Source organism: Hordeum vulgare, chromosome 4H (genome assembly GCF_904849725.1).
Source record: "Hordeum vulgare subsp. vulgare chromosome 4H, MorexV3_pseudomolecules_assembly, whole genome shotgun sequence".
NCBI lineage: Eukaryota > Viridiplantae > Streptophyta > Magnoliopsida > Poales > Poaceae > Hordeum > Hordeum vulgare.
This window is the reverse complement of record NC_058521.1, coordinates 567132127-567158454: the sequence shown is the minus strand read 5'-3', so window position 1 is coordinate 567158454 and position 26328 is coordinate 567132127. Positions and strand designations below refer to the sequence as shown.

General features: G+C 44.5%; 1 pseudogene; it reads right to left on the bottom strand.

Annotated features, from left to right (window-relative positions):
* Positions 1-258: 258 nt before the first annotated feature.
* On the bottom strand, positions 259-23339 carry LOC123450771 (annotated as a pseudogene).
* Between the last annotated feature and the right edge of the window lie 2989 nt (positions 23340-26328).

Sequence of the window (26328 nt, the reverse complement as noted above, 5' to 3'; positions counted from 1 at the left end):
GACCACAAGGTTCTTCCTCGCCACCGCCTTGGTCCCCCACTTATCTCCTGTCTGGCGGCCTTGTCAACAGCTAGGAGATTTTAGTCCTTGCATTTCGTTGTGTTTCGCTTAAACTTTGTTTTTTCGATGGCACCAACTAGATGGTGAAGACGATGGCTTGTGTTGGACTAAAGACTCTCCGGCTTCTTCCTACATAAACGATGTTTGTTCCGTCCTCGCCAAAGGGCAAGTGTGTGCAGGTGCTGCCAAATGGCTCTATTAGAACCTTGGCACATCGATCTCCATGATTCCTCCGTTGGCGATGTCGTAGTCGTAGCTCCTGCTCAGCGCGTAGCCCGTCGCGAAGCGGAAGCGGCCGGTGCCACCAACGATTATGGACTCGCGCACCACGGCGCCTGTGTTCACCCAGCCCTTCACCGCCAGCTAGCTTCCACCGTACTCGCCGGCCTCGAACACCGTAGCTAGGTCGTCGTTGATGACGTCGTTCTCCGCGACGCGCATGGTGCGCGCCAACCTGTGCATTGCCACACTCGGCCCCCTCCGTGAGCGTGTTGTTCATCACGGCAATTTCGCGAGCCTCCAAGAATTCACAAAGAATTATTCTTAATTATTCTTAATTTCAAGAATTGTTTTTAGAAAACATACAATAATAATCCGATCCATCCGACAGTTAATTTTTCAAAAATCACACGGTATATTTTCACAAAGACTTAGAAGCATTAATGTTTAACTACATACATTAGATCTTTCACGAACAATTTTACAAATATGAGAACAATTTTAAAATCGAGAACATTTTTTACAATTTACAAATATTTACTAAAAATCGTGAATATTTTTATATTTCAAACGGGTTTAAATATTTTCTTTTGAATTGGCGACCAATTCTAGAAAAGACAAACATATTTTTTGATGTTGGAGGATTTTACTTTAAATTCACAAACATTTTTGAAACGCATGAATTTTTCTGAATAAACAAACATTTTTATAAGTCAGTAATATATTTATTAAATTCACGGACATTGTTTTGGAATTTGCAAAAAATATATATAATCCGGCGCCTTTTTTGAATCCACAAACATTTTATGTTTTCATCAACATTTTAATTCAAAATTCCTATTTTTTAATATGCAAATGCTTTTGTAATTCTAAATTATTTAAATTATAAGTAAACAAAAATGGAACGGAAAATTTTAAATAAAAAAGAAACTATCAAAACAGGCATTAGCTTTTTTTAAAATTTTAGGACATTTTTTAAATGCATTAACATATTTTGAATTAGAAAACATTTTGTTAAATGCTTATAATAATTTTTAATACATGGAGTTTGATTTGAAATCATGGACTTTACTTATTTTACAAACATTTTTTCAAACTTGCAAACATTTTATTGTATATGCGAGCAATTTTTACAAAAACTGAAACATTTTTATTTTTTAAAATATGTTGATTTAAATTTTAAGTTTATTAAAGGTTTAAAGTTTATTTGAAGTTCTAAATTATTTAAAATAGAAAAATAAAATGTAACTTAAGATAAATAAATAAACGGAACTTAAAAAACTGACGTCTGTGCATGGGCCGGCCCATACGGTGTGCTGGATATTCTCCCAGGTTGCAGAGCGTAATATAGGAGGTTTTTACATGGGCCGGCCCAGTCCGAGATTTTTCGCTGTGTGAAACGTTTTCTATTACTTACCGGTGGCATGGTGGATAATTTATGCAAACTTAAGGGGCAATCTCCTTACTCTTTCCCCATTCATCCCGAAATCCAGCGTTCTCACGTGATTCAAGGGCGACCCCCCTCCCACCGTCGGTGTAGTCATCTCCTCTACCTTCCTCCCTCGCCGCCGCATGAGACTAGCACTGGGCAAGCGTGTGGCGCAGCCGGGACTGCGTCGGCAGGGCCCTTGCTGCGCGGTCTTGCGCTAGAGAGCGATTGGATCTGGAGCGGCGGCCCCTCCGGTGAGGCCCCTCCATGCTGCGGGGAGCGGCGAGGCTTGCGTGGTGCCGGTGGTTTGGTCAGACGGTCGACGGATCTTCAGTGGACCAGGGCCTGCCCTGGCTGCTCTGGCGACCGACGGCGCCTTATCTGGTCGTTGTCCTCTCGCCCTGATGGGCGTGCTTCTCTCCTGCGGGTTTCTGGTGGTGCCGACGTGGCTTGCCGAGAACCTGCTGGTGGCCGCGGGTGAGGATGGTGGAGTTGATTCAGATTGAGGGAAATACCTTGGTCGGCCCCGGTCGGCCGCACCGACGACGACGTTCAAGGGCGCGGCTTTTCTTCTTGGATTCGCCGGTCTTCGTCTGCTCCTCCACTTCCCCCCTACCCGCCTTTCGGGTGAAAACCCTAACTCCGGTGGGCGGCAGCGGCGTCTTTGACATCTTGACCTTCCTGAAGGGGTAGCCTTAGGGCTTAGTGGTGGTGGGCACTGTGTGGGTCCTTGACGGTTGCTGGTGGTGGGCACTGCTTCAAGGAAAACCCTAGAATCCGATCTTCCATATCGGGCGATGATGGTACTACGGTGTTGTTTCTCTCTTGGGAGCATCGTTTGTGGACCAGCGCTAGATGACAAATGCAAGAGGTGGAACGGCTTCATCTTGCGCAAAGCTTTGCTCGAAGTGTCAAGTCATGCCTAGTCGACAGGTGCTACGATGAGTCATACCTCGTTGGTAGGTGCTACACACGACATTTCTTCTAGAGTTTTCGCGTCTGGGCGGATGAGCACAGGGCGGTGACGCCGTTGGACGCCGTGGTGGCGTCGAGGATGTCCGAACTGACAAGGATGATGTGGATATCTCTCCTGAAGATGGATAAGTGGTCCGGTGATGATGGTGACTTCTAAAATGTGTACATGTGATGTGCTCTTTAGGTCTGCTGCACCGGTTGTTGGTCCTGATACGTTATGTAGATGGATTGACGACTACACCGATTTTGAATATGAAAAGCGAGAACACTCCACATTATCAAGTTTGTAGATATGGGTGATGGCTTCAGAAGGATATGTCACACCGGATGCATGCATGTGAGGGGTTTAATGGCCTTTTTCAAAAATAAGATATTGTAGTTAGGTACGTGGAGTAATAGGCAGTGTCGGTGGTGATGATAATCGTTAACTATAAAGCCAAACAACACTATAGAGATGGACCATTGCGTCACTTAGGTAGCATATGCAGGAAAAAAGAAATCAATCCAACAATAGGCAGTATCGCTACAGTTTTGCTCAAATATAAGATGTTACACTGTGTGTGCGCGGTCGCCTAGCTTTAACCGTAAGTGCTGACCATTAATTTAAATTTCTTAATTCACGAGCCTAAAGTTGTCACATCATCTGTGTATTGTATACAGTATATAATTTGAGGTCTAGAATAGTCCACTTAATTTCTGTCATTCTTTGTTCACTATCACTTCATCTTCACGCACTAATATTCTTCCCTTTCTTCCTTCATAACTTATGCTCTCTCGGCGGCCCGTCGATCTGGTCTTCCTCGTCGACGGACGCACGTTTACGGATGGCCTTGCGGAGAGCTGTGCCAGCTATCATGGTTGGGCAACACGACAGTGCGCCCTCCTTTTCCTCGTGCTCAGCGGAGAGCTCGGTTCGAGGGATGGGTGCCCTCGACGTGGTCGCATCACCTGTCGCCGGCGCGGTGCAGTCTGGATTCATGCTTTCCCATTTCGCCGGTGCCGAAGAGGCCCGTGCCACGAACTATTATGGACTCGCGCACCATGATGCATGTGTTCACCCTGCCCTTCACCGCCAGCGAGCTTCCATCGTACTCACCGGCCTCAAACACCAGGTGCAGGCTTAGGTCCTTCATGGCACCGTTCTCCGCGATGCGCATGGTGCGTGCCAACCTGTGCGCTGCCGTGCTCGGGACCCTCCGTCAGCGTGTTGTTCATCACGGCGATTTCGCCGAACCACTGCGGGGAGGAGGTGGTTACCTCCTCGCCGGAACCGTTGTCGACAGTCAGTAGTGGGAGCTACTCCCTTCTAGCGACGATGAGCGCGGCCGTGGACGCGGGACACCGTGGGCGTCGTGCATGTAGAAGCGGAGGTGTGTGTCGGCAAAGCTTTCGTCGGCGTGGCCTGGCTTATGGCGGATGCGGCTAGCGGAACCGATGGGATCAGAAGGATCAAGGCGGCCAAGCCAGCCGTCACGCCCGACTACGTACTTGTATATGTTATACGAAAATCCAAGACCTACGAACGCATAGGTAGGTACGCATAGGTAGGTGATACGTAAACTTCCAACTAATCTAAACACCTCCTCCGTGATTTTGTGGGGTGGGCCTCATCCTTTCTCTTAATCCAATCATATATTTCCACGTCACATCACTTCGTAAGCTTACGTAAATAATTACATGGATGTAGCATTGCTCTATGTTATAAGGGGACCTCCTACATGCCGCTCACTGTGCCAGGCAGCCCTGTGCCGCACTGGGGGGCGCCCCGACTGGGCCGGCCCAGTTTTGTTTCTTTATTTTGATACTTTTTTCCTTCTCTGTTTATTTTCTTTTGTGTTTCGTTTTTTCTTTCCGTTTTCATTTTCATTTTTTATTTGAAAAAAGCTTTTTTTAAAATTTGAATAAAAAAATTTAAAATTCGTGAACAAATTTGGAAGTGGGGTAATTTTTTAAAGCACGAATATCTTTAAAAATTTGAGAACAAAATTTTAAAAAGGAGAATAATTTTGAAAATCCTTGAACTAATTTGAATGCGAGTACAAATTTTCAAGCACGAATTGTTTTTGAATTTTGACAACAAATTTTGAAACCCGAGAACAATTTTAGAAATACGTGAACAAATTTGGAAGTGTGAACAATATTTTAAAGCATGGATATTTTTTGAAACTTGAGACCAAAATTTGGAAAAGAAGAACAATTTTGAATGCGCGGACAATTTTTAAAGCACGAACAATTTTGGAATTTTGAGAATTTTTTTGAAACTGAGTACAATTTTTAGAAATCTGAACAAATTTGGAAGCGCGAACAATTTTTGAAACCACGAACATTTTTTGATCTTGAGAAATTTTATTGAAAGGAGAGCAATTTTGAAAAACTCGGAAATAATTTGAAGGCGCGAACAAATTTTGAAAGCAAGAACATTTTTCGCATTTTGAGAACAAATTTTGAAAGCGCGAACAATTTGAAAAACAATGTGAACAAATTTGGAAAGCGCGAACAATTATTTAGATACACGAACATTTCTTGAATCTTAAGAACAAAATTTTGAAAAGGAGAACAATTCTGAAAAACCCCAAACAAATTTGAAACAGCAAACATTTTCGTATAGAACAAACATTTTTAAAATTTTGAGAACAAATTTTGAAACCGAGAACAATTTAAAAAAAAGTGAACCAATATGAAGCGCGAATAATTTTTTAAATACACAATTTTTTTGAAAACATAAACCATTTTTTATTCTATTAACAAATTTGAAAACAGGAGCATCTTACAAACATAGAACATTTTTTTGTAAGAAATAACATTTTTTTAAATTTGTAAACAATTATTGAAACGGAACATTTTTTGAAATTTGTGAACAATTCTTAAAACGGGAACATTTTTTGAACTTATGTACACTTTTTAAAACAGGAACATTTTTTGAACTTACGTACATTTTTTAAAACAGAAAATATTTTTTTGAAAATGAAGAATATTTTTTTAACTTCCTGAACATTTTAAAATGATGAATAAATTTACAATTGCTAAAAAAAATTGAACAAATTTTCAAAAAAGTGAAAACAATTCGTAAAACAGGAACATTTTTTATGAAAATGTGAAAAGAAGAACATTTTTTAAAAAACTGTGAACAATTTATGAAAACCGGAACATTTTTTGAAAAGTCATGCAATTTTTTTAAGATGAGAACAATTTTTGAAACACGAACATTTTTCAAACGATGAACACATTTTGGAAGCAGGAACATTTTTTGAAGCACGGACATTTAAATATAAGCGGTGAATACGAGAATATTTTTTGAAATGTATAACAAAAATTATAGAATATCAAACATAAATATAGGAAAAGGAAAAAGAAACAAAAGTGGAGGAAAAAAATTAAAAATTAAACAATAACAATTTTTGAAAAAGAAAGAACAATTTCGAAAATGGCGAATATTTTTTGAAAATGTCGGACATTTTTCTAAAATCCCAATCTTTTTTTGAAGCTAGGAATTATTTCGAAAAACGGCAAATGTTTGGAATTGAGAACATTTTTATAAAAACTAGAACATTTTCTGAATTTCAATTTTTATTATACATGAACTTCGGTTAAAAAATAACCATAGAAAAAAGGAAAAAAAGAAACAGAAGCAGAAAAACGAAAAAAGATAAAGAGGAAAAAACAAAATAGAAAAAAGGACAAGAAATTGAAGCAGAAACCAGAATTACATGCAGAAGAGGGAGATGGGCCTGCCCAGTTTATCGCACCCCTGTGTGTTTGCCCGACTATTTGACATGAAGAGCGTCAAATAGGGATTTCCTATGTTAAGAGCATCTCTAGCAGACCCCGTATAACACCGATCCATAAAACGCGCTTAAAGTTCGCGAAAAAAACGGCTTTACGGGTCGGTGCGGACGAGGGGGAGAGTCGCACCTTGCAAAACGAACCCGTAAAAAAGGTTATTCGGAGAAGATGCTCCTTTACGGGTCAGTTCGAGCTACGGCCGAACAAACCCCTTAAACTTGAAATGTAAATCAATTTTTTGCTTATATTGTTTCCCCACATCTTCTTCTTTCTCTCGTCCGTGTTCATGGTCAACTAAATTTGTTCCTAAAAGCCGGCGAAGAGCGTCTCAAACAGCAAAATACGGAGTCACGGGTCCGTGAATCCATCCAGGAGCTAGCTAGCTTCTCCCTCCATGAATCCATCGAGGAGCTAGCTAGCGTCTCCCTCCATGAATCCATCGAGGAGCTAGCTAGCGTCTCCCTCCATGAATCCGTCGGAGCTAGCTAGCTAGGTAGCTCCGGTCGTGAAATCCATCCAGGAGCTAGCTAGCTCTCGTCCCCAAATCCACGCAGGAGCCATGAGCTAGCTAGCTAGCTTCCGTCGCCGTCGTCGAATCCGGGGAATTCCGTGGACGGGCGGCCGGCGTCTGAGGACGGGCGGGGTGACATCCGGGGCGGCACACGGTGGACGTGGACGACGGACGCGAAAGTTCCCGTGACAGTTGGGCTCCCGCCAACTGCTTTCTCTTGATACACGGCACCGTAGAAGCGGACGTGAAAATTGTGCTTTTACAGATCGGGAGCACCTTTTTATTGCGCTTGGCAAAAATATTTACGGGTCCGGCGTGTTTGCGGGGTCTGATCGGGCAAAAAATTTCACATGGACCCGTATTTTAGTGGTTATTTTGCGGGTCGGGGCATTATATAGGGTCTGCTAGAGATGCTCTAACTACTCGGCCTATGGAACGATGAACTGAGCTGAGTTGCTTAGAAGGAAAAAACTGAGAGGGCTTATATAGGATGCAGCCGGTGCTACAGTGCAACTAGTAATTGCAATTCATTAGCGATGACAATAAATTTCTATTATCTAGGAAAGAGATTGTAGGCGGGAGAGAGCTTCGCCGTCGCCGCCTAATCTTCCGCCTCCGGTCGACTCCTTCACAACAGAGACTAGGTATGAAACCCTCTCCACACTCTTTCCCCATCCATCCGGCCCGAAGTCGGGCGCTCTCGGACGATTAGGTGGCGACACCTCTCCCATCATCGGTGTAGCCACCTCCTCCCCATCCTCCCTCGCTGCCGCATGAGACTCGCACTGGGCAAGCCCATGGCGCAACTAGATACTATGGCGACGGGGCCCTTGCTCCTCCGTCTTGTGCTAAAGAGTGATCGGATCTCAGGCGACGACCCTTCTAGTGAGGCCCCGTCGTGCTGCAAGTGACGGGGCTGGTGTGGTGTCGGTGGTCTGGTCGGACGGTCGACAGATCATCGGTGGACCAGGTCTTGACGTGGCTACTCTAGCGGTCGGCGGCGCCTGATCTGGCCGTTGTCCTTCGACCATGATTGGTGTGCTTCTTTCCTGTGGTTCCTAGCAGTGTCGGAGTGGCTTGTCGGGACCCCAGCCTATGGCCGCGAGTGAGGTTCGTGGAGGAGAACTAGATTGGAGGAAACCCCTTGGTCGGCCCTGGCCGGTCGCACCAACGATGATGCTCAAGGGTGTCGCTTTTCTTCTTCTATACGTTGGCCTTCGTCTGCTCCTCCACTTCCCCCTACCCGGATTTCACGTGAAAACCCTAACTCCGGTGGGTGGCAGTGACGTCTTTGAAATCGTGACCTTCCTAAAGGCGACACATTGAGGTCTTAGTAGTGGTGGGCACTGTGTGGGTCCCTGACGGTTGCTGGTGGTGGGCACTCCTTCAGGGAAAACCCTAGGATCCGGTCTTCCAGATCGGACGATGACGATATTGTGTTGTTGTTTCTCTCTTGGGAGCATCATTTGTGGAGCGGCTTCGTATTCACAGAGCTTTGCTAGAAATGTCAAGTCATGCGTGGCCGACAGGTGCTACGCTGAGTCATGCTTGGTTAGCAGGTACTAGACATGATAGTTCTTCCAGAGTCCTCACATTTCAACAGATGAGAGTAGGGCGGTGACGCCGTTGGGCGTCGTGGTAGTGTCGACGGATGTCCGCACTCGCAAGGATGATGCGGATCTCTCTCATAAAGATGGATAAGTGGTCCGATGATGATGGTGGCTTCTAAATGTGTGCATGTGGTGTGCTCTTTAGGTCTGATGCACCGGCAGTCGGTCCCGATACGTTATTTTGATGGATTGACGACGACACCAGTTTTAGATATGGGGAGTGAGAGCATTCCACATTATTGAGTTTGTAGTTATGGATGGTGGCTTCAGATGAATTGTTATGTGTTTTTATGAGACATTTGTGAAACAATTAATGAAGATGGCTCCATGCATCGATTGATGCACAGGTCCAGGGCTTAACCTTCATGTCCAAAAAAAGAGATTCTAGTTAGGTACGTGGGGTAAAAGGCAGTGTCGATGGTGATGATAATCGTTAACTATAAAGCCAAACAACATATGGAGATGGACCATGGCGTCACTTTGGTAAGAAATGCAGGAAAAAAGAATTCAATCCAACAATAGGCAAAATCGCTACTAAAAGGATGTGGATGTCGCCTAGAGGGGGGTGAATAGGCGCTTTAAAATAATTACGGTTTAGGCTTGAACAAATACGGAATAAAACTAATGTTTAATTTGTCAAGCACAAAACCTAAAACAACTAGGCTCACCTATGTGCACCAACAACTTATGCTAAGCAAGATAAACAACTAAGTGATAGCAAGAAATACAACAAGAAACAATATGGCTATCACAAAGTGTTAGAGCATATATCTTCATATGTGGTTTTCGTAATTGATGACAATTCTTCTAGACTAATGGTTGCCTTAAGTTATATTTATAAGATTTGTCCATAGGTACTTCTTGAAGTCCATCTTTTGGGTTCAAGGAGTTTATATGATGACCAAGGTGGTATTCAAGGTATTATCCAAATAATGGTCATAGAGACACAAGGTTGATCAATATCGTCAGACAAAGAGTAAATCAGTATGATCAACACACAAAGCGTACAAGATGTACCGAGAGGGATCAAGTGATCTCATGGTATGGTAAGCATTGTCCATTACGTATTTGTGTATTAACCCATGGTCTTCGTGAGAGTTCTATGTGGGGTTAGGTATGTTTTCATGGGCTTGCGTCAAGAGGAAGATCTCATACAACCCATGGAGGATGACGTCAAGTGGTGGAGGATGATGGCAATGAACTTGTGAAGATATGCTGAAGAGCGGCTCACCCATAGTGTGTATGGGGGAGCAGTCAACTAGTATTCATCAAGCCAACGCAATCAAGAAATGTGGTCCATCTTGAGGAAAACAAGATCATCGTCATCTAGCTCAAGAGGACGAGGTGCAAGGTATAGGTTTGCCCTTGATAGGTTTTCTGTTTTAGGATAGATTGTCGTACTGTCAAGGGGGGCTCTCAAGTGAGTAGCTTGATCGTATCGTTCATTGAGAGCTCAAACCATTTGCATCATTGCATCATACTTCTTGGTTCTTTTTTGGTGTTTCTCTTTGTGAGTTTTAGAGCTTATGGTCATCTTCATGACAAGCTCGAGTTCATCGAAAACGGAGTCCATATGCATCTTCTATGATGTTTTCGATGTAGGGAGTTTTTACCGGTCTTATTCGAAGAAGGGTTCTCACCATTTTCTTATGAGACTTTTCTCACTTGCTTCTTATTGATATTTCTATCAAGATTGTGTTAGCCCATGTCGTTAGCTTTCCAACAAACTTGGTTTCGTTGAATTCGGAGTCCGTATGCGAAAGTTAGAGCAGTTTCATTATCCAGCGGTAGTACCGCTCCTCGTGCGAGCGGTAGTACCGCCCCCGGAGCGGTAGTAGTTTTTTACTACCGCGCCCTAATGGTAGTACCGCTCCAGGGGCGGTAGTACCGCTCCGTCGGACTGTTTTTTGGCATCCTTTTTGGCCTCGTGAACCTACCGAGCGGTAGTACGGCTCCCATGAGCGGTAGTACCGCTCTGTGCGAGCTGTGAAGCATAACGGTTGGATTTTTCCCCACCTATAAAAGGGGGTCTTCTTCCCCATTGAACCTTATCTCTTCAGCTCGTGTTCTTCCCCCATTGTTGACCTTCTTCGAGCTTGCTAACTCTCAATCGCTCCAATGATTCTTGCTAGTTCTTGATGGAAAAGAGAGAGGAGATCTAGGTCCACATTTCCACCAATCACTTTCTCCTTTAAGTGAGGGGAACCCCTTGGGTCTAGATCTTGGAGTTCTTCGTGTTCTTCTTCGTTCTTCCTCTCATTTTCCTCCCTAACATTAGTTTCTTTGGTGGGATTTGGGAGAGAAGGACTTGGGCACTCCGTGTGCCCTTACCATTGCATTAGTTGCATCGGTTTGAGTTCTCCACGGTGATACGTGGAAGTGAAGTTTGAGAAGCTTATTACCTTTGGTACTTAGTACCCTATATATTATTCTTCGTGGATGCTTTGGCGTTCTAGAAGCTTGGTGGTGTCTCGAAGCTCAATCATTGTGGTGTAAAGATCCGGGCAAGCGTCGGGTTCTCCAATTAGGTTGTGGAGATTGCCCCGAACAATTTGTACGGGTATCGGTGACCGCCCCCAAGGTTTGCCATTTGTACGGGTTCGGTGACCGCCCTCAAGGGTCCCTTAGTGGAATCACGGCATCTTGCATTGTGTGAGAGCATGAGGAGATTACGGTGGCCTTAGTGGCATCTTGGGGAGCATTGTGCCTCCACACCGCTCCAACGGAGATTAGCATCCGCAAGGGTGTGAACTCAGGATACATCATCGTCTCCATGTGCCTCGATTATCTCTTACCCGAACCCTTTACTTATGCACTTTACTTTGTGATAGCCATATTGTTTATTGTCATATATCTTGCTATCACTTAGTTCTTTATCTTTCTTAGCATAAGTTGTTGGTGCACATAGGTGAGCCCAGTTGTTGTTGGTTTTGTGCTTGACAAATTAAACGTTAGTTTTATTCCGCATTTGTTCAAGCCTAAACCGTAATTATTTTAAAGTGCCTATTCACCCCCCCCCCTCTAGGCGACATCCACGTCCTTTCAATTGGTATCAGAGCTAGGTCTCTCTTTATTAGGTTTAACCACCTAGAGAGTAAGGATGTCAACTAGGGGTTTAGGATTCTCTGACACTTTTAGTTTTGATGGCACAAATTTTGATGTTTGGGCAATTCACATGCTTAATCACTTTCGGGTCTTGGACCCAAATTTAGAGTGAATTGTAGATATGGGTTTTTCTCCTCCAAAGGATTCTCAAAATACATCTTTAGAGGATGAGAAAAACTCTTATCTCGATTCTCAAGCTTCTAATGTGCTTTTTGATGCTTTGAGCAATGTAGTTATATTTCAACTCATGCCATTCCGGGATGCTCATGAGTTGTGGACAAAGCTTCAAGATAAATATGGTACGTCCAAGATTTGTGGGAATGATTGTTCTCCCTCCAGCTCCGGTCGTGTGCTCTTATCAACTTCATCTACTTCACCTACATGTGGATTGCCACAAGGTAATGATATGGTGAGTAGTGGTGATCATTGCAATGATGATAGTGTGTTTATTGTTGATGATCCTTCTTCACTATGTTATTGCAATGGTTCATATTTGGGCATTAACACTTCGAGCACTCTAAGTGTTTTACATGCTTGTGTTGATAGTCCTTGCATATCATGTAAAAATTGCTTGACTAAATCTCATGATGACATGCTACCTATATCTTGTTGCCATGATAAAAATGTATATATTTCCTTGAGTTATTGTGATAACAATGTAGAGGAAATTCATCACTCCATGGAACAATATGTGGCCTTTAATGATGCTTCAAGGGATCCTACATCATCATCTATTGTTACTCACTTTTGCCTTATGGCTAAGGCTTCAAAGGTATCTCCTACTTTGTATCCCAATGTATCTCATGATGATGATGTTGATGATAATGAGGATGATAATAATGATGAAGAGAGTGATATTATTGCATCCTTAAAAATTAAGGGTGAAATGATTTTTAAATATCTTTATAAGAATAAACTTGCTTGTTCCAACTTCTTGGAAATCATGTCTATTGCCACTGAGGGCAAGAAATACATTGAGGAGTTGGAAGCTCATCTTGAGGAGCATGAGGCCACCATTGAGAGAATGGAAGGTCATGAGCGTGAATACGCTAACGAGATCGCGAAGCTATCTCAAGCTCTTGAAAATGAACAAACCACCAAGGAATCTCTTGAGGAAACCTTTGCTATAGAATTATCTAGATTAAAGGAATCCCATAATAGACCTCTCGAGGTGGCTAATGATTTTAGAACTAAAAACGATAAGCTTGAAGTTGCACATGCTAAACTCGTTGAGGACTATGTGTTGGGTAACGTAGCATAAAATCAAAATTTTCCTACGCATATTCAGATCTTCCTATGTAGAAACCAGCAACGAGAGAGGGGTAAGAGCATCTTCATACCTTTGAAGATCGCTAAGCGGAAGCGTTTCTAGAACGCGGTTGATGGAGTCGTACTCGCAGCGATTCCGATCTAGTGCCGAACCACGGCACCTCCGCGTTCAACACACGTGCAGCCCGGTGACGTCTCCCGCACCTTGATCCAGCAAGGAGGAGGGAGAGGTTGGGGAAGAACTCCAGCAGCACGACGGCGTGGTGTCGATGGAGAGACGAGGTCTCCCGGCAGGGCTTCGCCAAGCACCGGCAGAGAGGAGGAGGAAGAAGAGGAGGGCTACGCCGAGAGAGAGGGAAAAACCGTGTGTCTCAATGGCCAAAAGTGCACGATATATATAGGGGAAGGGGAGAGGGGGTGCCACCCCTAGGGTTCCCACCCTAGGGGGTGCGGCAGCCCCCCCAGATGGGAGGTGCGGCGGCCAGAGGGGGAGGAGGGGGTGGCACACCATCTCGTGGGCCTTAGGCCCACCTGGCCTAGGGTTTGCCCCCCCTTTTCTCTCCCTTGCGCTATGGGCTGAGTGGGGAGGCGCACCAGCCCACCTAGGGGCTGGTTCCCACCCCCACTTGGCCCACCTTATCTCCCGGGGTCGTTGCCCCCCTTCGGTGGTCCCCCGGGGCCACCTCCGGTGGTCCCGGTGGTCCCGGTACGTTACCGGTGATGCCCGAAACACTTCCGGTATCCGAAACCATCCGTCCTATATATCAATCTTTATCGACGGACCATTCCGGAGCTCCTCGTGACGTCCGGGATCTCATCCGGGACTCCGAACAACTTTCGTCAACCTCGTATAACAATTCCCTATAACCCTAGCGTCATCGAACCTTAAGTGTGTAGACCCTACGGGTTCGAGAGACAGGCAGACATGACCGAGACACCTCTCTGGCCAATAACCTTCAGCGAGGTCTGGATACCCATGGTGGCTCCCACTTGCTCCACGATGATCTCATCGGATGAACCACGATGTCAAGGATTCAATCAATCCCGTATACGATTCCCTTGGTCTGTCGGTATAGAACTTGCCCGAGATTCGATCGTCGGTATACCTATACCTTGTTCAATCTCGTTACCGGTAAGTCTCTTTACTCGTTCCGTAGCACGTCATCGTGTGACTAACTCCTTAGTCACATTGAGCTCATGATGATGTTCTACCGAGTGGGCCCAGAGATACCTCTCCGTCACACGGAGTTACAAATCCCGATCTCGATTCGTACCAACCCAACAGACCATTTCGGAGGTACCCGTAGTGCACCTTTATAGTCACCCAGTTACGTTGTGACGTTTGATACACCCAAAGCACTCCTACGGTATCCGGGAGTTGCACAATCTCATGGTCGAAGGAAAAGATACTTGACATTAGAAAAGCAATAGCATACGAACAATACGATCTAGTGCTAGGCTTAGGATTGGGTCTTGTCCATCACATCATTCTCCCAATGATGTGATCCCGTTATCAGTGAAATCTAATGCCCATGATCAGGAAACCATGATCATCTATTGACTAACGAGCTAGCCAACTAGAGGCTTGCTAGGGACACATTGTGATCTATTCATTCACACATGTATTACTGTTTCCTGTTAATACAATTATAGCATGAACAATAGACGATTATCATGAACAAGGAAATATGATAATAACCATTTTATTATTGCCTCTAGGGCATATTTCCAACACTATGAGCACCTCGAAAATGGATCAAAGGCTATTAAGAGTTCGCTCATCGAACTCACCGAGTATCATGCTCAACTTGAAGCTTCATATGCTAAAGAACTTGCCAAGTTGCCTTCTCCTCTTAGTGTTAATAATGATGCTTGTGCTACTAATTCTACTTCTTTTGAAGCATCCATTTTAAAGGATAATATTGAGCTAAGGGCTCAACTCGAGTTGCTATCTAGCAATTATGGGAAATTGGAAGAAAGTCATGTAATGCTCACAAGCTGTCATGATGATCTTCTAGTATCCCATAATGTGCTAAAATTAGCTCATGAGGCTATTACTACCAAGGTAACATCGAGTGAGCCTCATGTGGACATTAGCACTACTTCTAGTCAAAAAGCTATATTGCCATGTGCTAGTCCTTGTAATTCGTCTACTCACAATGTTGCTACATCTTGTGATGAATTACTTTCCATGCCTTGTTGCTCTAACAATGAAGCTTATACTTCCTCTAGTACTTGTATTGATACTAACCATGTAGAGAAAATCAAAGAGCTCAAGGCCCAAGTCACTTCCTTGAAGAAAGACTTGGAAAAGAGTCATGAAGGAATGTCCACACTCAACAATGTCTTGTGTGGGAAAAAAATCCCCAAATGAAAAATATGGACTTGGATTCAACTCCAACAAGAAGAATAAGTCCAAAAGCTTCAAGATTAAGGGCCAAGAACAAGTCAAGAATTCGGCCAAGATTATTTGCTTCAAGTGCAAAATTTAAGGGCACCATGTTAGATCTTGCCCACTAAAGAGGAAAGCCCCAAAGTCACAAGCAACAAGGAAAGAGGCCACAAGTGCACTCACATACTCAACTACAAGTTGAAGAAAGGCCCCTTCCCAAGAAGACCCAAGCCAACACTCCTCATGTTGAGAAATCAATAGGGAATAAATTAAAGGGTAGATGTTGCTACTTATGTCGTGAGAAGGGTCACTTCGCTTCTTCTTGCACGAGAGGTAATTTATCCAACCCAATCATTATTGATGATATCTATTCACTTGGGAAGGATAAGGTTGGCAATGTGTTTGCCAAGTTTGTTGGTACTCAAAGTGGTGTCAAGAAATGTACCATTTGGGTTGCGAAGCCTATTGTGACTAACTTCTTAGGACCCAACGTGGTTGGGGACCAACAAGCTCAAACTTGATCAATAGGTGTTTGTGAAGGACATTAGAGACTTGGATACATAATGAAGAATTAAGGGGTCTTCATCATTCATATTTTCTCAAGCCAAGTCATTTGGATTATCGAGTTTCTATCTTATATCCAATGTGCCTCCTTACGGTAACTTGTACTTAAACTGTTTACATTGTTAGTTGCTTGCCCCTTTGCATGTTGTGGTTTTGTACCTTGCATGCGTTTGTACATGTCGTGCTTCCAACTTGCTTATGTTGAGTAATTGAGTATGTGTATGTTGGTTTGCATATCATGTACATGTGAGTCTCGTATTGAGCCTTTTTGCATCTTGTTTGTATCTTTGTTGGCTCTTGTGAGAGATTAATGGATTATCCCATTGTGGGGGAGTGATGTGCTTTGCACACCTCACAATCCTATAAATGTGTATACATGGGCAATACCACTTAGGATTGACATTTCAAGATTATCTAGTTTCTATGTGGTATGGCTTACTCATGAGAAATTCAAATTATATATGGTCCATTAATTATCTCTTGTTGGTTTTAATTTGCCACTTGTTAATATTGTTGGGTTATCACATTATGGGGGAGTAATATGCTATGTGCATATTACAAGCCTAGATAATGTGTACATTTGAGTTATTACCACTTAGTGTTGATATTGTAAATTATCTTGTTCCTAGGTGGCATGTTTGCTCTACAAGTGTCATTTTCTTGCGTTTTATGGGTAAAGATGATCTTGGATATATTTGCGATCTACCAATGAGTATCATTTCCAAAATACTTCTTGTCCTTGACAATTGGTATTCCCATCATGTGGTAGGAATTGATAATCGTCTTTACATTGGATTTTGTGTTTCGTTTGTCTTCCTTGCCTCTTGTGGATCTATTTTAACATGTCTAGTGTTTTTATAGATATAGAGAAAGTGATGATCCCATCTTGTGCATTTTGTACTTAAATGCAAATTCTATATAATGAACATCCCTTGGGGGAGCTATCCTATTTTCTTTAGAACACTCTCTTTATTCGCCCATCATAAAATTTTGTGATCCCTATCAAGCGTGTGTTGAAGGGAGGAAAGTCTTTCTATTTATGATGTTTTGTGCCATCATGAAAATTTGTCGAGGGTTTGGTTTGTTGTAACCTAGCTCTCTATTGGAAACTAGATACCTCGTGTTTGTTTTCCTTCAATTGGTATCTTGTTTCCTTTTATTTGGCATGTGTCAATGGATATCTCATTCCTTGAGGTATATTTTCATTGATATCCTTCAAGTGATAGTTTTTCGTTTGGTATCTTATTATCACTTGATACCTTGTTTTTTGGTGTCCTATCAACTTTGTGTTGAGTTGATTCTTGAAAGCCTTGAGCATGCATATTTACTATATATAGCTTCTTTTGCTTGCTTTCTTTCTTTGACCCAATATATAGGGGAAACTCCATCTTGTCATAAATTGGCTAAAGTGTGCATGAAATTCAAATTCATATCTATATGCACATATGTATGTGGAGTTTGTCCTATGTATTGTTGGTTTTCTAACTCTTTGGTCCCAATGAGTTTGGACACCATTTTGTTTGTTTTGTTGTTCCAGGAACAATTGGAGATGCGTTGGATGCTCGGCTCACCTACAAGGAAGGTGTTGAGACCATGTGATTATTGGAGCCAAGTTAGGATGAACAACGAACAACTATCTACTACATCAATCCAATGTTGTCTCGGTAACAAGTATCTACTTCATGCATTCATTTCCCGCAAAGGCCCAAACCTATCTTTTCTTGGCCAGGTTGCATCATGGCATGAATCTCTTGATTCGTTCTTGTGGTACTTGTTTCCTTTCTCAAAGCATCCAAACAATGATGTCTTATTGCTAGTTGGGATGTCTTTGATATTCGTATGTTGGAAGTTCATATTGTACAATAAGAAAATATTAGGCCATGTGTTATGCTTCCAAGCAAAGACCTTATTGATATATTTATGACTTCCTTTTCGATATCTTGTTTGTTCCTTCTTGTAACCATTTCGTGTGTACATCCTTCTTTGTGGAAATATATCATCATTATTGTCTTCTACCTAGAATCTTTTACATATGAGAGAAGTTACATCTCTAATTGATATCATCTTTTCTTTCACGTCCACCGTTGCATTTCCTTTTTTCGTTTTTTGTGGCTTCGTGAAAGGATTTTTCTTGAGTGCGTATCTTATATTCTTGCATCTTGATGCACTCTTTGGTGGTGAAGAATGTTTTTCCTCCTGCTTGTATTATTGAGGGTTTTGCCATTTCGATTGGTATCCCTCCTCTTGACAAGGTTATTATTTCCTATCTTCACCATGGGCTCTCACAAGCGTTGGTTCTCAATTTGTTTTTTAGTAAGCTTGTGAACCCATTTTCTAGTAGTGTGTGTGTGGGAAGGATACGTCTTGCACTTTGTTTCTCATTTCATCAAGACTATGTTGATGAGTAATGCTCATCCTTATCTTAGTCTTCTCAAGTGCTTTGCCATGACTCACACACATTATTTTGGTTGAGCCTATCTTAAGTTGCTTCTTTTACATGTTGCTCAACCATTTGTTTTGTGCAAGTGATATGCTTATTGTCTCATCTATCTTCTTACACTCGTTGTGTGTTTTTATTAAATTTGGGGGAGCAACAATCCTATTTTGTGCACTTGTATCAAATACAAAAATCTCTTATTAGTGCACAAATCATGGGGAGCTTCTCTAGTTTTGATAAAACACTCCTTTGCCTTTATCATAGTATCTTTTATTCATGTGGTTCGAAGGACAATGTGATTGTTTGTTCCATATGGTATCTTTTGATTGCTTGCTTCTATTTTGTATGTCTTTGTGCCATACGACCCTTCTTTTTGCAATCTTTGGGTCCTCAATATAGTTTGTTTTCCTCCAACTACTTATCATTGTATTTGTGTATTTCTTTGCACTCATTTGCTGAGAAGTACACACTTTTTGGAGGACCACCTACTATATTGGATTTCTAAACTTTTCGTCCATTTTTGCAATCGATGCCAATGGGGGAGAAGTTTAGAGAGTTTACTTTGGATATGTTTAGAGGGTTTTGCTTTTATTGCGTAAGCATTTACATCTTGCACACATGCATTATTGATTTGTATCTGTGCGCTTGGGTATGCTTATTTCCTTATATAAACTCTCTTGAAGTGGTTGTCATCAATTACCAAAATGGAGAGATTGTTAGAGCATATATCTTCATATGTGGTTTTCGTAATTGATGACAATTCCTATGGACTAATGGTTGCCTTAAGTTATATTTAGAGGATTTGTCCATAGGCACTTCTTGAAGTCCATCTGTTGGGTTCAAGGAGTTTATATGATGACCAAGGTGGTATTCAAGGTATTTTCCAAATAATGGTCATAGAGACACAAGGTTGATCAAGATCGTCATACAAAGAGTAAATCAAGATGATCAACACACAAAGCGTACAAGATGTACCGAGAGGGATCAAGTGATCCCATGGTATGGTAAGCATTGTCCATTACGTATTTGTGTACTAACTCATGGTCTTCGTGAGAGTTCTATGTGGGGTTAGGTGTGTTTCCATGGGCTTGCGTCAAGAGGAAGATCTCATACAACCCATGGAGGATGACGTCAAGTGATGGAGGATGGTGGTAATGAACTTGTGAAGATATGCTGAAGAGCGGCTCACCCATAGTGTGTATGGGGGAGCAATCAACTAGTATTCATCAAGCCAACGCAATCAAGAAAGATGGTCCATCTCGAGGAAGCCAATATCATCGTCATCTAGCTCAAGAGGACGAGGTGCAAGGTATAGGTTTGCCCTTGATAGGTTTTCTGTTTTAGGATAGATTGTCGTACTGTCAAGGGGGGCTCTCAAGTGAGTAGCTTGATCGTATCGTTCGTTGAGAGCTCAAACCATTTGCATCCTTGCATCATACTTCTTGGTTCTTGTTTCGTGTTTCTCTTTGTGAGTTTTAGAGCTTATGGTCATCTTCATGACAAGCTCGAGTTCATCAAAAATGGAGTCCATATGCATATTCTATGATGTTTTCGATGTTGGGAGTTTTTATCGGTCTTATTCGAAGAAGGGTTCTCACCATTTTATTATGGGACTTTTGTCACTTGCTTCTTATTGATATTTCTATCAAGATTGTGTTAGCCCATGTTGTTAGCTTTCCAACAAACATGGTTTCGTTGAATTCGGAGTCCGTATGCGAAAGTTAGAGCAGTTTCATTATCCAACGGTACTACCGCTCCTCGTGCGAGCGGTAGTACCGCTCCTGTAGCGGTAGTACCGCCCCCGGAGCGGTAGTACCACCCCCGGAGCGGTAGTAATTTTTTACTACCGCTCCCTAATGGTAGTACCACTCCAGGGGCGGTAGTACCGCTCCGTCGGACTGTCTTCTGGCATCCTTTTTGGCCTCGTGAACCTACCGAGCGGTAGTACCGCTCCCATGAGCGGTAGTACCGCTCCCATGAGCGGTAGTACCGCTGTGTGCGGCTGTGAAGCATAACGGTTGGATTTTTCCCCACCTATAAAAGGGGGTCTTCTTCCCCATTGAACCTTATCTCTTCAGCTCGTGTTCTTCCCCCATTGTTGACCTTCTTCGAGCTTGCTAACTCTCAAACCCTCCAATGATTCTTGCTAGTTCTTGAGGGAAAAGAGAGAGGAGATCTAGATCCACATTTCCACCAATCACTTTCTCCTCTAAGTGAGGGGAACCCCTTGGGTCTAGATCTTGGATTTCTTCGTGTTCTTCTTCGTTCTTCCTCTCATTTTCCTCCCTAGCATTAGTTGCTTTGGTGGGATTTGGTAGAGAAAGACTTGGGCACTCCGTGTGCCCTTGCCATTGCATTAGTTGCATCGGTTTGAGTTCTCCACGGTGATACGTGGAAGTGAAGTTTGAGAAGCTTATTACCTTTGGTACTTAGTACCCTAGATATTGTTCTTCGTGGATGCTTTGGCGTTCTAGAAGCTTGGTGGTGTCTTGGAGCTCAATCATTGTGGTGTAAAGCTCCGGGCAAGTGTCGGGGTCTCCAATTAGGTTGTGGAGATTGCCCCGAGCAATTTGTAAGGGTATCGGTGACCGCCCCCAAGGTTTGCCATTTGTACGGGTTCGGTGACCGCCCTCAAGGGTCCCTTAGTGGAATCACGGCATCTTGCATTGTGCAAGAGCGTGAGGAGATTACGGTGGCCTTAGTGGCTTCTTGGGGAGCATTGTGCCTCCACACCGCTCCAACGGAGATTAGCATCCGCAAGGGTGTGAACTTCGGGATACATCATCGTCTCCGCGTGCCTCGGTTATCTCTTACCCAAACCCTTTACTTTGTAATAGCCATATTGTTTATTGTCATATATCTTGCTCTCACTTAGTTGTTTATCTTACTTAGCATAAGTTGTTGGTGCACATAGGTGAGCCTAGTTGTTGTAGGTTTTGTGCTTGACAAATTAAACGTTAGTTTTATTTCGCATTTGTTCAAGCCTAAACCATAATTATTTTAAAGCGCCTATTCACCCCCCCCCCTCTAGGCGACATCCACGTCCTTTCACAAAGTAAAGTACATAAGTAAAGAGCTCGGGTGAGAGATAACCAAGGCACGCGGAGATGACGATGTATCCCGAAGTTCACACCCTTGCAGATGCTAATCTTCGTTTGAAATGGTGTGGAGGCACAATGCTCCCCAAGATGACAATAAGGCCACTGCAATCTCCTAACGTCCTCGCACAATGCAAGATGCCGTGAGGCACTTAAGGGACCCTTGAGGACGGTCACCGAACTCGTACAAACAAGGTTGAGGCAATCTCCATAACTTAATTGGAGGTTCCCAACACCACGAAGCTTCACCACAATGGTATATGGCTTCGAGGTGGCCACAAATGCTCGGGGCAATCTCCATAACTTAATTGAAGACCCCGACGATTGCCCGGAGCTTTACGCCACAATGATTGAGTTCTGATGCACCACCAAGCTTCTAGGATGCCAAAACATACACGAAGAACAATATCTAGGGTACCAAGTACCAAAGGGTAATAAGCTTCTCAAACTTCACTTCCACGTATCACCGTGAAGAACTCAAACTTATGCACCAAATGCAATGGCAAGGACACACGGAGTGCCCAAGTCCTTCACTCCCAAATCCCACCACAACAACTAATGCTATGGTGGAAAATGAGAGGAAGAACAAAGAAGAACACCAAGAACTCCAAAAACTAGATCCAAGGGGTTCCCCTCACTTAGAGGAGAAAATGATTGATGGAAATGTGGATCTAGATCTCCTCTCTCTTTTCCCTCAAAAAGGAGCAAGAATCATTGGAGGGATTGAGAGTTAGCAAGCTCGAAGAAGGTCAACAATGGGGGCAGAACACGAGCTCAACGGATAAGTAACCATTAAGGAAGAAGACCCCCTTTATATAGTGGGGGAAAGAATCCAGCCGTTACCCCCACTTTCAGCCCGAGCATAGCGGTACTACCGCTGCCCGGTGCGGTACTACCGCACGCACGATAGTGGAAGAGGGAGGAACTAATGCACGGGGCAACAAGCGGTACTACCGCACGTCCTTACGGTACTACCGCAAGGTAGTATCCAACTGCCACACGAGGTACACGGAAGTAAAAGTTACTTCTGTGTCTACCTATGCTGAGGCTACGGCTGTGCAAATATCCGTCACGGTAGTACCGAACACGGTTTTGCGGTACAATCGCCTGAGGGCGGTAGTAAAAAACTATGTCCGCTCTTTACACAACGAAAGTACCGCCCAAGGGGTACTACGTCGTACCGAGCAGTACTACCGCATGTTGGGAGAAAAATAGCTCTCATGCTGAAACTGCCATAACTTTTGCAAAGGAGCTCCGAATAGAGCAAACTCAAGCTTATTGGATTCAAGACGACAAGAGCTATCCAAACAGCACCTCTTAAGAACATGCAGTTATGAAAATGCCAATTATATAGAGATGTGAGACCTCTATGAATGAAGAACCGGCAAAAACTTCCACCATAAAAAATGTCATAGAAGATGCCAACTCTGTTACTCATAGCACATTTCCATTCACAGAACTGCTAGAACTCCCACTGTTTCCACCAGCATTTTTGTCAGTATCCATCTAATCTTTTTGTTGCTCCTCACCTCCATCACCATTACCTTGGTCCATGCTTTTGCTTAGCTCTACATTTTTCCTGACTATAGGCACCTCCACAATCATCTAAGCCTTGAAGGTCTTGCCCCCAATCTCAAACAATATCTCAGAAGGAATCTTGGAAGGATCCCTACACCGAATCTTCACCCCGACATGTTCAAACAAGCACTAAAACATGTCTTGCCAATCCATATCCTTCACTAATCCAAAAGCAAAAACACATTGGTCCAGAAGTGCCCATTCACACCACCTGGGAAGCACACCTCTCACCTGTACCCAAACATCGACTAGCTCGTCCAGCTCGGCTAGTTCTTCTTTCCACACTTCTAGTTTAACAATGACATCCATGGAAGGTAGACCAAAGCAAGGGTAACCTGCCACGTGTTCCACTGATATGTGGGGGGAAATTTTGACCAGGAAAGAATCCTCATCAATCTCGCTAATATGCCAAGGACAATTGGTTTTGGAGATCACAGAAAACCCATTGGCCAGTTCTTCCTTGCCCACATGACCAGACTCAATATACACAATAGTTTCTCATCACTCCAATAGAGATATCCCCCACATCAGACATCTCAAGATGATAGAAGCGCAGCCCAGAAGCAGCACTACCAATGTACTTGGCCATCTGATGTGGTCTCTTCTTAACAGGGCATGTCTCCACTTGATGAGTAGCAGATTTGCATATGAAACATTTTTTTGCTCTGCCACATTCAGCCTTGTGATGTCCACGATCACCACAGCTGTAGCAAGTCACTTATGGATAATAAGTAAAGTATCTTGGGTGATTTAGGTGACCAGCTCCCTCACAACTCCCTCGAGCATCAATTTTCTCCTGGGATTTTTTAGATTTATCCTTCTGCTTCCCTGTTTTCTAATTCTGGATCTTGCCTTGGTTTCCGAGTGCACCACCTTGCATGTTACTCTATTGCTAGTCCCCTCCAAAGCACGGGTCATTCTCCCACTGCTTCCCTGGCAACATTGGTTGGGGGAAAGGGTAACCGCCCCCATTCATCCACGATGGTGGAGCTCCGGGGAAGCCATAGTAGGGGGGAGGGTATGCAAACTGAGGGGCATCTCCATCCTGGATCTGCCCGCCCTGAGCCTGCATCTGCAAAGGAGGAGGATGAGAAGCCCCCCGTCCCCTACCTCGCCCCCGATTAGCCTTAGTCATCAGTTTGGACTCCTAGAAATACTTGAATACCAATCTCCTATCGCCCTGCTATGAAGAGGAGGAACAACTAAAGCTCAACAGGGACAAGAACTGACTATCTTTTTCCTTGGCCACAAAGCAATCCTGCACTAAAAAATCACCCGTCCCTAATTTCTCTCTTGGAATCTAGATCAGAACCTTTTAGTGGCTAGGGTTCCCAACCCTAGTCGCCCGCCTTCACACAATGCATGGAGTGGTTGGGAGGAGTGAGAAAGAGACTCCTCCCACAACTACTCAAAGTGGGTATTATCCGCCTCGTACTCGCGCCGTCACCAACCTCGTTACCGAAACATCCCTCGTTGACCTCTTCTTGCATCCATGGTGCACCAGTACCAGTACTCAATCCGTTGCTGACGACAGGGATAGATACGGCAATGGATCCACCGGCTCGGGGAACGGCGGCGTACTGGTCGGGGCGAGACCCAGTATGCAGTTCGATCTCACTTCTCGCCTTGGGACCGCCGATTTTGCCTCTCTCCTCGCCCATTGCATGAACTCTGTTGGCAGCGAGGAAGGGAACGCCGTCATCTGCCACCGCTCCTCCACCAACGCCTCGAAGTGGTTCCTCCTCGCTAGATTTATGAGCTCCCGATTCGCCTGGTCTGGAGAAGCTGAATTATTGTCCACGTAATTAAACCAAGCCTCTGATTTTGACTCATCTCTTGCCCAATCCACAAGAGACGCGCGGTTTGTGCATGCACTGGCTGGAGTCCGCTCCACTGCGACCGCGTCCGTTGCCATCGGCGGTTTTGGCCACAAAGCCGCAGGGCGACTGGATGCAGTGGCCTCGACCTCGGAAGCGGCCCTGTCCAGGGGCGGATTATCATGCCCCGATGGATGGGCTTCGCAGTCGTCGACGAAGGCTTGGCAACGGCGCACCCTTGCAAAGACCTACACCCAGTCGACGAACAATCAGCTTGAAACGAAATCGAACGAAGCTTACCTGTAGATGAAGATGGTGACTCGGAATCCCGATGTTCCCAGAGCGCGATTTCTTGGTGGAAACCCCACGTCCTCCCAGAATTCCGGGATGACCTCTGCTTTTGATTTCTTCCAGCAAGCAACCGTCAACCAAGAATCCCCGCTTCCATCTTGATCTTCAGAGGAGAGCACGTCATTGACCGATTAAGCCGGCACTAATGTCTCATCCGACTGTCCAGCATCGTCTTAATCGATTTGCCCGTCACCTAGGACAATGAATCTTGATCCAGAACTGTTGGGTAACGTAGCATAAATTCAAAATTTTCCTACGCATATTCAAATCTTCCTATGGAGAAACCAGCAACGAGAGAGGGGTAAGAGCATCTTCATACCTTTGAAGATCGCTAAGCGGAAGCGTTTCTAGAACGCGGTTGATGGAGTCGTACTCGCAGCGATTCCGATCTAGTGCCGAACCACGGCACCTCCGCGTTCAACACACGTGCAGCCCGGTGACGTCTCCCGCACCTTGATCCAGCAAGGAGGAGGGAGAGGTTGGGGAAGAACTCCAGCAGCACGACGGCGTGGTGTCGATGGAGAGACGAGGTCTCCCGGCAGGGCTACGCCAAGCACCGGCACAGAGGAGGAGGAAGAAGAGGAGGGATGCGCCGAGAGAGAGGGAAAAACCGTGTGTCTCAATGGCCAAAAGTGCCCGATATATATAGGGGAAGGGGAGAGGGGGTGCCACCCCTAGGGTTCCACCCTAGGGGGTGCGGCAGCCCCCCCCCCCCAGATGGGAGGTGCGGCGGCCAGAGGGGGGAGGAGGGGGTGGCGTACCATCTGGTGGGCCTTAGGCCCACCTGGCCTAGGGTTTGCCCCCCCCCCTTTTCTCTCCCTTGCGCTATGGGCTGAGTGGGGAGGCGCACCAGCCCACCTAGGGGCTGGTTCCCACCCCCACTTGGCCCACCTTATCTCCCGGGGTCGTTGCCCCCCTTCGGTGGTCCCCCGGGGCCACCTCCGGTGGTCCCGGTACGTTACCGGTGATGCCCGAAACACTTCCGGTATTCGAAACCATCCGTCCTATATATCAATCTTTACCTCCGGACCATTCCGGAGCTCCTCGTGACGTCCGGGATCTCATCTGGGACTCCGAACAACTTTCGGTAACCTCGTATAACAATTCCCTATAACCCTAGCATCATCGAA